The sequence below is a fragment of the Xenopus laevis genome, chromosome 2S, assembly GCF_017654675.1.
Source record: "Xenopus laevis strain J_2021 chromosome 2S, Xenopus_laevis_v10.1, whole genome shotgun sequence".
Classification (NCBI taxonomy): Eukaryota; Metazoa; Chordata; class Amphibia; order Anura; family Pipidae; genus Xenopus; species Xenopus laevis.
In genome coordinates, this window is record NC_054374.1 from 33,278,858 (window position 1) to 33,291,945 (window position 13,088).

The following is a 13,088-nucleotide window of genomic DNA, read 5'->3' on the forward strand; positions in this document are numbered from 1 at the left end:
CGACACGATGCGACAATTGAATTACTTACCTTATTTCCATCGCATCCCCCGCGACGCCTGCGATTTTGCACAGTACGTCGGATCGCAGCGGAATCGCGCATGTAGTCCTGCCCTAAAGGGTTGATGGTGATCTGTACAGCTGATGAGGAATTGAATGTTCTGCTTCCAATTAAGTTGCTCTGTGCCAACAACTCCACTGTATCAGTAAATCAAAATAGTAAAGGAAGGAGAACTCCAGCAGACTCTCAGCAAAACTTTTATTTCTGTTTGTGGAATACTTGGAATAAAAGTTTTGCAGAGAGTCTGCTGGAGTTCTCCTTCCTTTACTATTTTGATTTACTGACATTTCTACATCAGACTTATTGCATGAAACTATGTTTGTATCAGTTTCCAGAGAATTACAACATCCTGATGTTCCAGAATAGAATATGGCAACACACAAACTACTAAATGAAAAGCAAAAGAATATCATCATGGGGGGGGTCTTACCAATTTAGTAATTATAATTATTTACCTGATAACCTGGGCTGGTGCTCCTTTTCAATGAATACTGCACCGGGCCGCGGTTCTAAGATGGAAGGAGAGCCACATTGCCACCTTCTTCTGTCTCTCACGGATCCCTCCTGGCCACTGAGGGTGATTTTTCATCCGAATTTCATGGTTTTTTTTATATTTTTCACCCGAAAACTCAGAAATTTGCTCGAAAACTTCAGGGTATTACCAAAAAACCAGCACACATCAAAAAATCATTGGGACTTCTCCCTTTGACTTATATGCAACCTCGATAGGTCTAATGGTCCCCATAGACGCAAAGATTTTCTTGCCGAACGACCGATTTTAGAGAAGTCCGACCAATCCTTCTAAATCATTGTGCGGTTAGTGGGATTTGAACGATCGTACATCTTACGATTTTTTCGTCCAACATCTGTCAGAAAATTGATCGGCCAGGTATAAAAAATCTTTATCGTCCCAGTACAATCTATCTATGTTTGCAGGGCCAAGTAGGCAGCTACTCTTCAGTTTTGCTGGCAATATCGCCTGAACTGGTCTTTTTACTTGATGGACACATCGTTCATTTAAACAATCATTTCGAGATAATCGTGGTCTCACGATAACGATTGGATCTTTTAAAAATCTTTACATCTATGGCCAGCTTTAGATGCCGAATTTTCAGATTTGGACTTTTCCATCCTCGGGGTTTAATAAATTCTGAAAAATTCGTGATTTTTTTTTTAAAAGTCTGGTTTTATAAAAAAAGAAAAATCACGAATTTTTCATTATTTTTCCATTCGGAGTTTATTAAATAGCCCCCTGTTTGTATCCAACTTAGACTGGAAAAAATGCACCTCCCTCAATAAAGGAATGTGGGGAGAGGCTTTTTCTTTGCTGTTTTTTTCCACTTCTAAAAGCCTGTTGTGTTTCTGAGGTAGTGACTGGTCTGAGAGCTTAAAAAAAACAAAAAACCAAGAGACAAACAAAATAGTGTGTTACACAGTGGAAAGTAGGTTATTTGCAGCCTCAGGGTGCACACTGACTTCTGAACAATGGAAAACAGCAGCATTCTGGTATCTTGTGAAAGAGAAGGAATCAGTGGCGGAAATACCGGGGGAGCAGGGGGTGCGAGCGGGCCAGGGCCCGCACCCCCTCGGGGCCCCCGGCAGCTCACGCGCCACTGACAAAGCCGGCCAAATGCGCCCGTACGGAGGGGGGCGGGGCCCGGCTGCTCGTCACGCACCAGGGCCCGCCGCCCCCTCTAGTGACGCTCCTGGAAGGAATGTTATTTTCCTTTGTCACTTGAGTGAAGATTTACAAGTTACAGGAGTGCTGCTGTTTTTCATTGCTTATAAATGGGCAGTTCACCTTTAAATTCAACTTTAAGTGGTATTCGGAGATAAATTGCAATGCAGTATTTTTTGTTATTTAGCTTTTTGTTCAGCAGTTCTCCATTTTGCAATTTCAGCCATCTGGTTGCTAGGGTCCAAATTACCCCAGCAACCAGATTTGAATAAGAAACTGGAATATGAATAGGACAGCAGGGCCAGAACAGAAAGATTTGTAGTAAAAAGTAGCAATAACAATACATTTGTTTTTGACATAGGATCAGCGACCCCCAAGCTGGAAAAGTCAAAAGAAGTAGGCAAATCATTCCAAAACTATAAAAAAAGAAAACATGAATACCAAACGAAAAGTTGCTTAGAATTAGCCATTCTATAACAAACTAAAGGTATGTAAAAAAAAAAAAGAGATTGTGAATCCAAAACACCCTTAAAGGCATTCTTGCACAACAGGCCCGAGTGTCTGTATATGACGATGCTTTCTACTGAGAGACGTACATAAACTGCCTTGCAATCAAAATATGTCTGGTTATCATCCAGGACCAATAACTGTAAGGGGCCCCATTTACTAAGGATCGAAGTGAATTTTCGAATAGGCCAAAATTCGAATGGAAATACTTCACTAATTCAACCATTCGAAAATCGAATTACTGTCTTTAAAAAACTTCGAATTCGACACTTTCCACCTTAATCCTGCTACATTGCTGTTTAGCCTATGGGGGGACCTCCTATAACCTTTCTGATTTTGGCTAAGTTAAAAGTATTTTTTTGTAAAATCGTTCGATTCGAACAATTTTAATCGATCGAACGATTTTTACTTCGATCGAAAACGCCCGTTTTCGATCGAAAAAAATACTTTGACTATTGAAGTACCAAATTCGATGGTCGAATTTCAAAGTTTTTTAACTTCAAATTCGACCCTTAGTAAATGTGCCCCTAAATGTCTGCAGCAATTCCCCTTGGCTGCTACAAACACTTCTTGTGACATACTATTGGAAACAAAACCAGCCTATTGGGTTTATTTCATGTTTTTTTTGGGCTACTCCGACCATCGAATTGGCTATTTCGACCAAGACTTTGAATCGAACTAAAAATCGTTTGACTATTCGACCATTCGATAGTCGAAGTACAGTCTCTTTAAAAAAAACTCGACCAACTACTTTGCCACCTACAACCTACCGAACATCAATGTTAGGCTATGGGGAAGGTCCATAGGCTTTCTAACAAATTTCTGATCGAAGGAAAAATCGTTCGGTTGATGGATTAAAATCTTTCGAAACGTTCGGTTCGAAGGATTTAATCGTTCGATCGTTTTTACCTTGGATTGTTCGATCATAGGGAAATGCAGTAAATCCTTCGACTTCGGTATTAGAAGTCAAAGGATTTTACTTCGACCATTAGTAAATGTGCCCCTTAGGGTATGAAGATCCAAATTGAGGAAAGATCTGTTATCCAGAAAGCCCCAGGTCCCCAGCATTCTGATAACAGGTCCAATACCTGTACCTTGTGCCGACAACTAACTGCTATAGCAAAGTTCAAACTACAAATTTGTATGCAGTTATTTTTACCAATTATTTGGCATGATCTCATTGATTATTGCCAGGACATATTTCAGTATACTGATATTTAACATCACAAAAGTTTATACAAATAGTGTCAATTCTGCATATTGTGAGTTTAGTTTACACATAAAATCAAATTGTAAAACACCAGAGACTTTGTGCCATACCAACCTCTAGCAAGGAACAGACCAACAATTCCAGTAAATCCAATCAAGCCCAGCCTTGGGTTGAAACCTGGAGGAACAACCTTCAGAAATTCATATGTCCCTACAAACAGTGCAATACAGCGGTTCAGCAATTCACAATTCATCATATGTTGTAGATTTCACAGTTCTGAGGTAAAGAAGGGACAGAACAAGATGGAGAAAGGCAGGCACTTTTAAAATGATTGTCCAGTCCCAATTTCCCCACAGGCTAATTAAATGAACTACTAATGTTCCTGTGCAGATTATGTCAGTTTAACTTACATTTATATTACTATACTTATGTCAATTCTAATTTGCTGACTATAGTCAACCAGAAATGGTGTGGAGATACCCTGGAGCTAAATGATGAAATTTGGGAAGTTGATTGTGCCTCAAGTATCTTTCATTTATGCTTTTTCCCATATGCTCTGGGAGTGGCCTTTAATATGAGGGTTTTTCTAATAAGTTTTCAAATAAGGGAAATAATGAAATATAAAAAGTAATTTGCACAGTTATAAATTATAAAGAATATAAGTAAAGGCCATCAAACCTCACAAAATGAAATGATGAAAGCTGGCCATATACTGTACTGCCAAATTGCCATATGAGTCGATCTGGGTTTGTTTTGTCACCTATGGGCCACATTTGGATGATCATACACTGGGGCTTGCAGTAGCCCTGTAAGATGCGCCGGGAGATAGCTGGCTTCTCTTACCTCCCGGCGCATCTCTCGGAGATTGGTGCGCAGTGGTGCACTTCCGGGTTCCAGGCCTCTGTGACGCCGGCCTCATGACGTCACGAAGAGGGGCCGAATTTGAAATGGTGCCAAATCTCTTTTAAAAGGCCAGTCTCCATTCTGGAAATTGCGCAAGCTGGTTCCAGTTGAATTCCTGGTTTTGACTTCTGCCCGACCCTTGACTACGATTTCTGCCACCTGCCTTGAACCCTTCGCCTGAGTCTGACTACGTCTTCTCTAGTTCCCTGCTGGTACCTCGCTTAAGTACTAAGGTACTATCGCTGAACAAGGTTCCTGATAACGAGATTGTTACAAGCCCATCAGATGAGGACAGCATCTAGGCAATCATCATGAAAATACTGATTATTAAGACTTATTTTCTGCAGTTTTTGCTATGTTTTCTCAACAAAGGAGCTCTAGGATAATGGGGATCCACAGAAAATGTCTTTTTTTTTTTTTACCCTAAACTTAAAACTGGCCCTGTCAGTACAGACAAGCTTATGCTACTAATGTAAGTTAATAGGATCTCAGTTTGGCACATTCACTATTGCAGATTGTTCATTATGTTTACATAGACTTGTTTTCCCCAGATAATACTGTTACTCATTAAACATTACAAATATTCAGTTTAGGTGACTATACATCAACTAATATCAACTCAAATGGCCAAAGTGAAAAAAAAACTAATACTTACCTGATCCATACATCCGACGTGACGCCTGCGATTTTGACCCGTGTACGCACCTTTACTCACTTTTGCCTTGATCACCAAGTTATTTCCCTGTGTTCCGCTTGGAACAGTCCAACCCTGGGCAAGGATCACACTGACAATAGAAACAGAAACCAAGACAATATTTTTATTATGTTAGCTTTGACGTTCTAAATCTAAGAGCAGGAAACCCATCATGCAGCTCACTGGATTGCATAAGAACTGCATCACAGCGACTATTTCTAAAACCTTCCCAGGGTCACTGTGGCAGTTCCTGGAGATTGTTTCAGTTTAACCAGACTGCTGTCCAACCCTAACAAGCTTCAGCACGTTTCTCCATTTACGTGTCAGTTCCTAATTAAACAACCAGCCTGTTACACCATCTAAATGTGTATTGTGAAAGGGTTTATAAGAACCTTTATCAAAATTTATCCCCCCAGAGTATGGGCCTAAAAGAGCCTGCACCTTGGTTTGGGGGGAACAATAGTTGCATAATGCAAATTAAGGATTCGGATTTGTTTGGTATTCGGCCGAATCTTTTGCCCAGTATTCTGGGTCCGGCGAATCAAAATAGTGGATTCAGTGCAATCCCTATGTGAACTTTTTAAGTAGTATCAGAGCGAAAAAGCCTCTTATTTAAAATACATATCTTTGTATCTTTTCTGGCTGCTGTCAGTGCAGGAGATCAAAGAGAAGTCCGGGAATTTCATTTAACAATCAGACTGGGGGTTGAGCTGTTCCTGCAAAAAATGGGACAGGTTGGCGAGTATGGAATGTTTCTGGCCTGTGAGGGAGGGAAATGCTATATATAACAGGGCAAATAGTCAGGTGCCACCGGCCTGTATCACTAACAATGCCAGCAATCACCAGCTAGGCTGGTTGCCAGTAAATATGTAAGGTTCTTTACCATAAAACCTCCCTTCTTATTGGCAGAACACTGGACAGTTTTCTATATTGTTGTGGTTATGGATGTGGGCTGATAAGTACATAGGCAGCAAAACAGTGTGAAGGCGAGAACCGGGTGGATATTGCAAACTACCAACTTTGTGCAATATTGGCTTACAAAACTCCAAATGGCAAACTATGTCAAATGAAATAAGTAGGAGACCACATATGTGGGAGGCTAGATGGAAGCAGTAAGCATTACTTACAGTTTAATTACCAATCCCCAACACACAACCAGTACCAGTATATTATGCCTGACATATCGAAACTGCAGTATCGAACTGCAGCAGAATATATTTCTGTTAAAGCTTTGGTGGCCAGGTCCTGGAAGCTGGAATCTGGAAAGAACAGGCAAGCCAGGTACCCAATCCAGTAGTCCAGCTCATGGATTGGCGCTCACCTTCCACAAGAAAGGCTGTCTATGGAAAGGTATTTAGTTCTAGTGAGGCTGCTTAGAATCTCTCTCAGAAATGGGCACGGAGTAGGAAGGATATCTGCCTATGTGAGGAACTTCCGAGAGAGGGCTGGTGCACTTGTCATGTGAGGTGCAGAAAGAGAGACAAGACCACAGTAACAGAGAGTTGTCTGAGTAAGACATTTGGAGAAAAGCCAGAAGGCGAGCAATCCCCAGGACATTTGTGAGTACAGGGGTGACCCTACTTATGTGTTTGCTTACGGTAGGTCCACAAGGGGCCCAGTTTAGTAAGGACTCTTCAGTGTGAAGGTAGAGCTCAGTAGGCAATGGAAATGGTCACCCGAGGGTGCTGCCTTAAAAAAAGGAAAGGTTGTTGTGGACCGTGCAGCTTACAGTATTATATGCAAACGCATTATTGTCTAGATCTCCTTGTCTCGGTATGAATTGTGTTAGGAATCTAGTCATGAGGAAGTACTCATCAGGGTTGCCTGTTATCTCTTATTATTTGCGTTAGTATCGAGCCATTGGACCTCATTTCTTACCCGGAACTCTCTGGCGTATAAAAAAAGACACCAAGAATAAGATCACATTTATGCAGACAATCTTTGCCTTACAATTAAAAAACCGAGGAACCTCCCCAATTTATTCAGATATTGATAGATTCCAAAATAAAATCTCAGGTATTGAATGTTTAAATTCAAGTAAAAACAAAGGCACTTCCTTATAAATTACCTGAACCACAAGTGAGCTACTAGAAGTCAATTTTCCCTTCACTGGAGGAAAGGACAGTTGGTTACTTGGGACTTAAACACTAAACATACGCAACGCTATTATCAAGAATAAGTAAAAAACCGAAATTTCAACAATTGCCCACATCCTTAAGTTGACTGGGAAAACTCACCAATATCCTGGATCGGCACATATAGCAGCTGTTGAGTATGATGAGTTCTCCCTAATTACTATATTTATTTTGCCCCCTATAAATGGCTAGAAAACCGAAAATATTGACATTTGTTTACAGCAGAAAGTCCTCAACTTTTATCTGCAGAAAAGCTTACATAGAGTTAGTAAGATATTATATATAGCACACAATATTAAGGAGGCCCTAAAGTTCCAGCAATTATATCGTTATTACAGAGCAGTCAGCCTTGCCCCAAAATGTGATTACAGTGGCACTTACCAAACTCGGTGTGACGCATTGGGTGATTTTGAAAATGCCTCCATGTAATCCTCTAAGAACATCTGTTTTAAAGGAGAACAAAAACCCCCAGCAATGTAAGTCCCCACTGGCCCTCCTTCGTTTGCCTCCCCCCTGCCACCAGAGTTCTGTCCCCTCTTGAATAGTGACCGCACATGCAGAGTGAGCACAACGGAGCTCACGGCCGCCTCTTCTTCTCTTGGGAATTTATGTGTCTTCTTCTGCCCCTTCGTCAATTTCCGTCTCTTTCGGCGCATACGCAGTTGCAGCGAACCGGAAGTTCCAACTGCCGCATGCACATTACGGCACCACTTCATGAAAGATTACTGAAGAGAAGAGATGGCACCGTGAGCTACCTCTGCGCTCCTTTCATGTGCGGTCACTATTTGGACTATCAAGGTATCAGATATTACATAACTTGGGCCTTAAGTCACTTCAAATTTTGAGGATTGAGGCTCAGATTAAAAAAACAAATATTTCGATATAACAAAATTAAATTTGTTTTTTTCATGTGCCAATTTTACCACTCTAGAGGATCACTGATTGAGCAAGCATTGCCATCCCCATAACTGTAACAAACTATATCTCATCGATCGAGACCTAGTTATAGAGCAATAGCCCATTTTATCAAAGTCTGAATTTAACTTCAATATTTTTTTAAAAGACTCTGATTCAAATTCCGCACTGATTTTTTTCTCCTTATTTAATTATCACACTTTGTTCTGAAAATTTTGTAAGATGAAAAACGGGATAAATACGATCGTACAAAATTTTTTTCCACCCGAAAATGTTTCTTTTCTGATTTATTGCCTGAAAACCAGGAAATCTTCAGATTATTGCAGAAAACCAAGCACAGATCAAAAAAATCTTTGGGACTTCTCCATTGACTTATATGCAACCTCGGCAGGTCTGAGATGCCAGATTTTCAGATTCAGACTTTTTCTATCCTCGGGATATAATAAATCCTGAAAAATTTGTGGGGGTTTTTTTTCAAAAAAAATTGTATTTATATTAAAAAAATACAAATCTTTTGGGTTTTGCAATTCGGAGTTTAGTTAAATAACCTCATATTGTTCATATATGAACCAATGGATATCTGACTTACAATTACATGATCCCAAGAGTTATGGCCTAAAATATGGAAATATATACATTTAGGAGGTTATTTATCAAATCCAAATTTATCTCATTATTTTCTGAAATACACTCCGACCAAATCCGCATGGGTTATTATTTACCCTTATTTATCAATACATTTTCCTGAAAAATTCCAGTGTGGGAAAAACTCGAAACATTGTAAGCTCGAAAACATTATGAAAATTCGAATCATACAAATTTTTCAGATTTTCTGCCCAAAATCCACCGCAGATCAGGATGTCTTTGGACGTTGCCCATTGACTTATATGCAACCTTGACAGGTCTGAGATGGCTGGTTTTCCGATTTTGACTTTCATCCTCGAGGTTTTATAAATCATAAAAAATTTCCACTAAAAATTCGGATTTGAAAACCTTAAAATTTTCGAGTTTTTGGCATTCGGACTTTAATAAAATAACCCACATAGTGTCTCCTCCTTATTGGTCACTGAGTTTAAGTCCCGGTCTGAGCTGCTCAGGGATTGGATAGCTGAGGTTTGAACTTCTCCTCCAGCTCATCCAATCACCATGCAGCTTTACCAGGACTTTAAATTCTGTGACCAATAAGGGAAGAAAATGTTGTCAATGGAGAAAGATCCAGCCACCTGTGCTCCCCTCCTCCCTTCTGTAGTTGGCAGCTCATTGAACAGCAGGTGGGCCACACTAATGAAGTAAGTGTAACATGGCAGGTCCCCCCTAAAGGTAACCCTTTGTGGTCCCTGTTGTGTGGTGGGGCCCGGGCACCAATTTTTTTTAAACTTCTGGGGGGTGCACAAGTTTTTTTACATGGACGTTTAAGGGGGGCCCTGGCCACCAATTTTCTTATATGTGTGTGGGGGGGGGGCTGGCCACCAATTTTTTCCCCCATGTGGGGTCCTAGCCACCAATATTTTTTAATGGGGGGCCCTGACCACAAATGTTTTTTTCAATGGGGGGCCCTGACCACCAATATTTTCTAATGAACATGTGGGAACCATAGCCACCAATGGTTTTTTTTTTTAGCATGTGGTGGACCTGTGGGGTGGGGAGGGTGGACCTGCAGGTGGGGCTTGTGGTGGGCGCAAGGCCAGGAAATTTTTTCGTATGGGGCCCTGCGATTTCTGATGGCGGCCCTGCATATATAGGTACACACAAACAGAGTCCCACACTGTACAGCAGTTTTACTGTACAGTTCATAAAGGTTAGTGATGAGAGTCCAAATACAGGGCTAGGGAGGACATGGTTTTCCAAAAAACAAGCACTTTCTAAAGCCAGACCCATGTGGCCAAAGTGTGAAAGAACCCCAAGAACATTCTATTCATAAGACTAAGTACTAAGAAGCACCTAATATTGTAAATACAGTAAATTTCCAGCTGAAAAAACCCCCCAGATATTACAATTGTCCTGAATTTGATGTGTGGTATTGTACTGCCCTCTGGTGGCAACATATTTAGGCAGTAAAGTGAGACTGTTTTACGGACAGTGGCACAAGAGATGATTAAAGGCAAGTTACTAAAAACTAAAAGTTTTCAATGTGAGTGATTCAGGACTAGTCCTGTTTGGCAATTTTTTTTTTACTTTTAGGGGGGGCTCTGGCCAACAATATTTTTTTTAACTTTGGGGGGCACCTGGACACCAAAGTTTTTTTTCACTTGTACGGGTCTCTGGCCACCAATGTTTTTTTTTTTACTTTTAGGGGGCTCTGGCCACAAATGTTTTTTTACTTTAGGGGTCTCTGGCCACCAATGTTTTTTTAACTTTTACGGGTCTCTGGCCACCAATGTTTTTTTTTACTTTTACGGGTCTCTGGCCACCAATGTTTTTTTTTTAATTGTATAGGGGCGCAGAAAATGTTGTTGTAAGGGCCTCATGAATTCTGATGGTGGCCCGGAATGGATAGATTTCACTGTGAACAATGAAAATCTTCTAGCATGACCAATCAATTTTATGACGGATGTTGGACGAAATATTGTTAGATGCACGATCGTTCAGTGCCCACTAAACTCACGATAATTTGACGGATTGACCTTCCAAAATTTGAATATTGTAAAGTGGGACAAAAACATCAAGCGCACGTAGTGGGGCTACATTTTTAACCAGCCTGTTTTGTGACCCCCTGTAGCCAACTTTGAAAGCATAAATTATTTGTTTGATTAGGCTTGTGGTGCAGTAAGTTCATGTTTATGTTTATTATACAAAATACAGCATTTCTAGCCTTATTCTATTTTAGACTTTACTTCCCCTTTAAGATCTTCCACCGCTCAGGTGCCGATACATATGTGGCAAGAGAATTCTTCATCCATCCAGTGAGGTGCCTTATACTTTCTGTCATTTAAATTTGTTGCATTCCTTAATCTCATCAGTTTCAATAACTATACATAATAACACAGCAAACAGCCCATAGTCTAATGTTAAGTCTTCATAGTGTTACAGAGTAGCTGTAGGTTTCATCAGGGGCTTTATGCTGCCAGTTACATTAGTCTCAGTGTAAAGAGGTAGTTTGCCTTAAAATTAACTTCTAGTATGTTGTAGGCAGTGGACAATATGTCACTGGGTTTTTTTGTTGTTTTTTTAATTATCTATATTGCTGTGCATCTGTCAGAATTATTTTAAACTGTTTTTTGGTTTCTAATTTATTACCCTAGAAACAGAATAGAAGATAAATGCTGGATAGCTTAAATAAAAAACAAAAAAACAAAACAAATAAGTGACCATTAAATTAAAACCTCACAGTCAATATTATTTTGGTTGCTGGAATCAGTAACCCTGATAGGAAGAGGCATTATAGAAAGCAAATAATTAGCAATTACAAACGAGGATTATATTATATATATATATATATATAATACACAAAAGCCATGAATATTTTGTAAATTATATCCTTATAAACAGTGAGTTCTGATGTCATCAGTTATAAACGGTGAGTTCTGATGTCATCAGAACATTAGCCTTCGGCCTCGTGTTTTTATATGGTCATGAAACTCCTTGGTAACTTATAATATCCTTATATTTTACAAGAGGGGGTATTTTCTTTCTGTATCTGTCAGGCTGCAGCTGACGCCTACAAGGTGATGGGCCCCAGAGCATATTATGATCAAATAATTTACGACTGGAGTAGGAAAAGAAAAAAAGACCCCAAGGGGGGCCGAAATGTTGGACATTAGATTCATGCAAATAAAATGATATGATTCACTAAAATGGAGTGCGGATCTATGTGATAATTTATACATAAAGATATTTGATCCAGCACCTGATTAGCACATAAAATCCGGATTTGAGTGCGGCTGCCTTTGGACAAACATATATATATAAACAAGGTCCCTTGTGGATCGAAACGCGTAGATATGGAGCTGGAATAAACTTTGTCCACATTGTTTTACAACAAACCTGTGTCGTGAGTGCTTTCTGTTATTGGACTGTAAGATTTTTGGTGAGCACCCGGCCTTCATTATCACGAGTGGTGAGTGCAAATACACGATGAATATATATATATGTATATATATATATATATATATAGCACGCATTAGGTCATGCGAAAGTGTAATTTGTGTTAAAAAAAAAAGTAAACCATCATCGCAAACAGTGACCTTCCTCAGAGTAAAGAACATTGTGAAGTTACTCCTTGGTTGGTTCTTGTGAGGTAGATAATTAGATTACTATTCAGAGATATTCACCCTGCATAATGGACTCCTACTATTAGTACAGTCACACTCACAACAAAGAGGTACCCTGCAAGAACCAAACAAAGTAGCTTCACTTTTCCTATTTAGCTCAACAAATACTAAAATATAGATTTTTCTTGATTAAACAATAGACAAAAGTATGTCCAGCACAAGCCCTTATGTTAAACAAGGGGTTAAACTGCCCTTTTAGGGTGGTGGCACACAGGGAGATTAGTTGCCAAGCGATAAATCTTCTCTACTGCGGGCGACTAATCTCCCCAAATGCCTTCCCGCCGGCAACAATGTGAATCTCCGACGGGTTGTGTATTGCTTCGTTTTCCGAAGTTTCCTTCCCGTCGGCAATTCGCATTTTTACTGGCGGTAAGGCATTTGGGGAGATTAGTTTGCGCAGTAGAGAAGATTTTTCACTGGGCAACTAATCTCCCTGTGTGCCACCACCATTAATGTAATCTCACAGTCACAGCTTTTAGTAGCATAGGGGGTTTAGGTTCAAAGCACCATGGTATTACCCACTGATATAACACTATTCAGAGAAAACAGAACACGTCATTAAAGATTAAAAATATTTTATTTACAAATTGTCTTTATACACAAATGTACATGGTTTTATTAAAAACAGCAGTTAAATTTGTCTAAATATTCTGCATTCAGACATTGGACAACAAGACTGAGACCAGTGTAAAAAGTTTCCAATACTCATAAAAAGG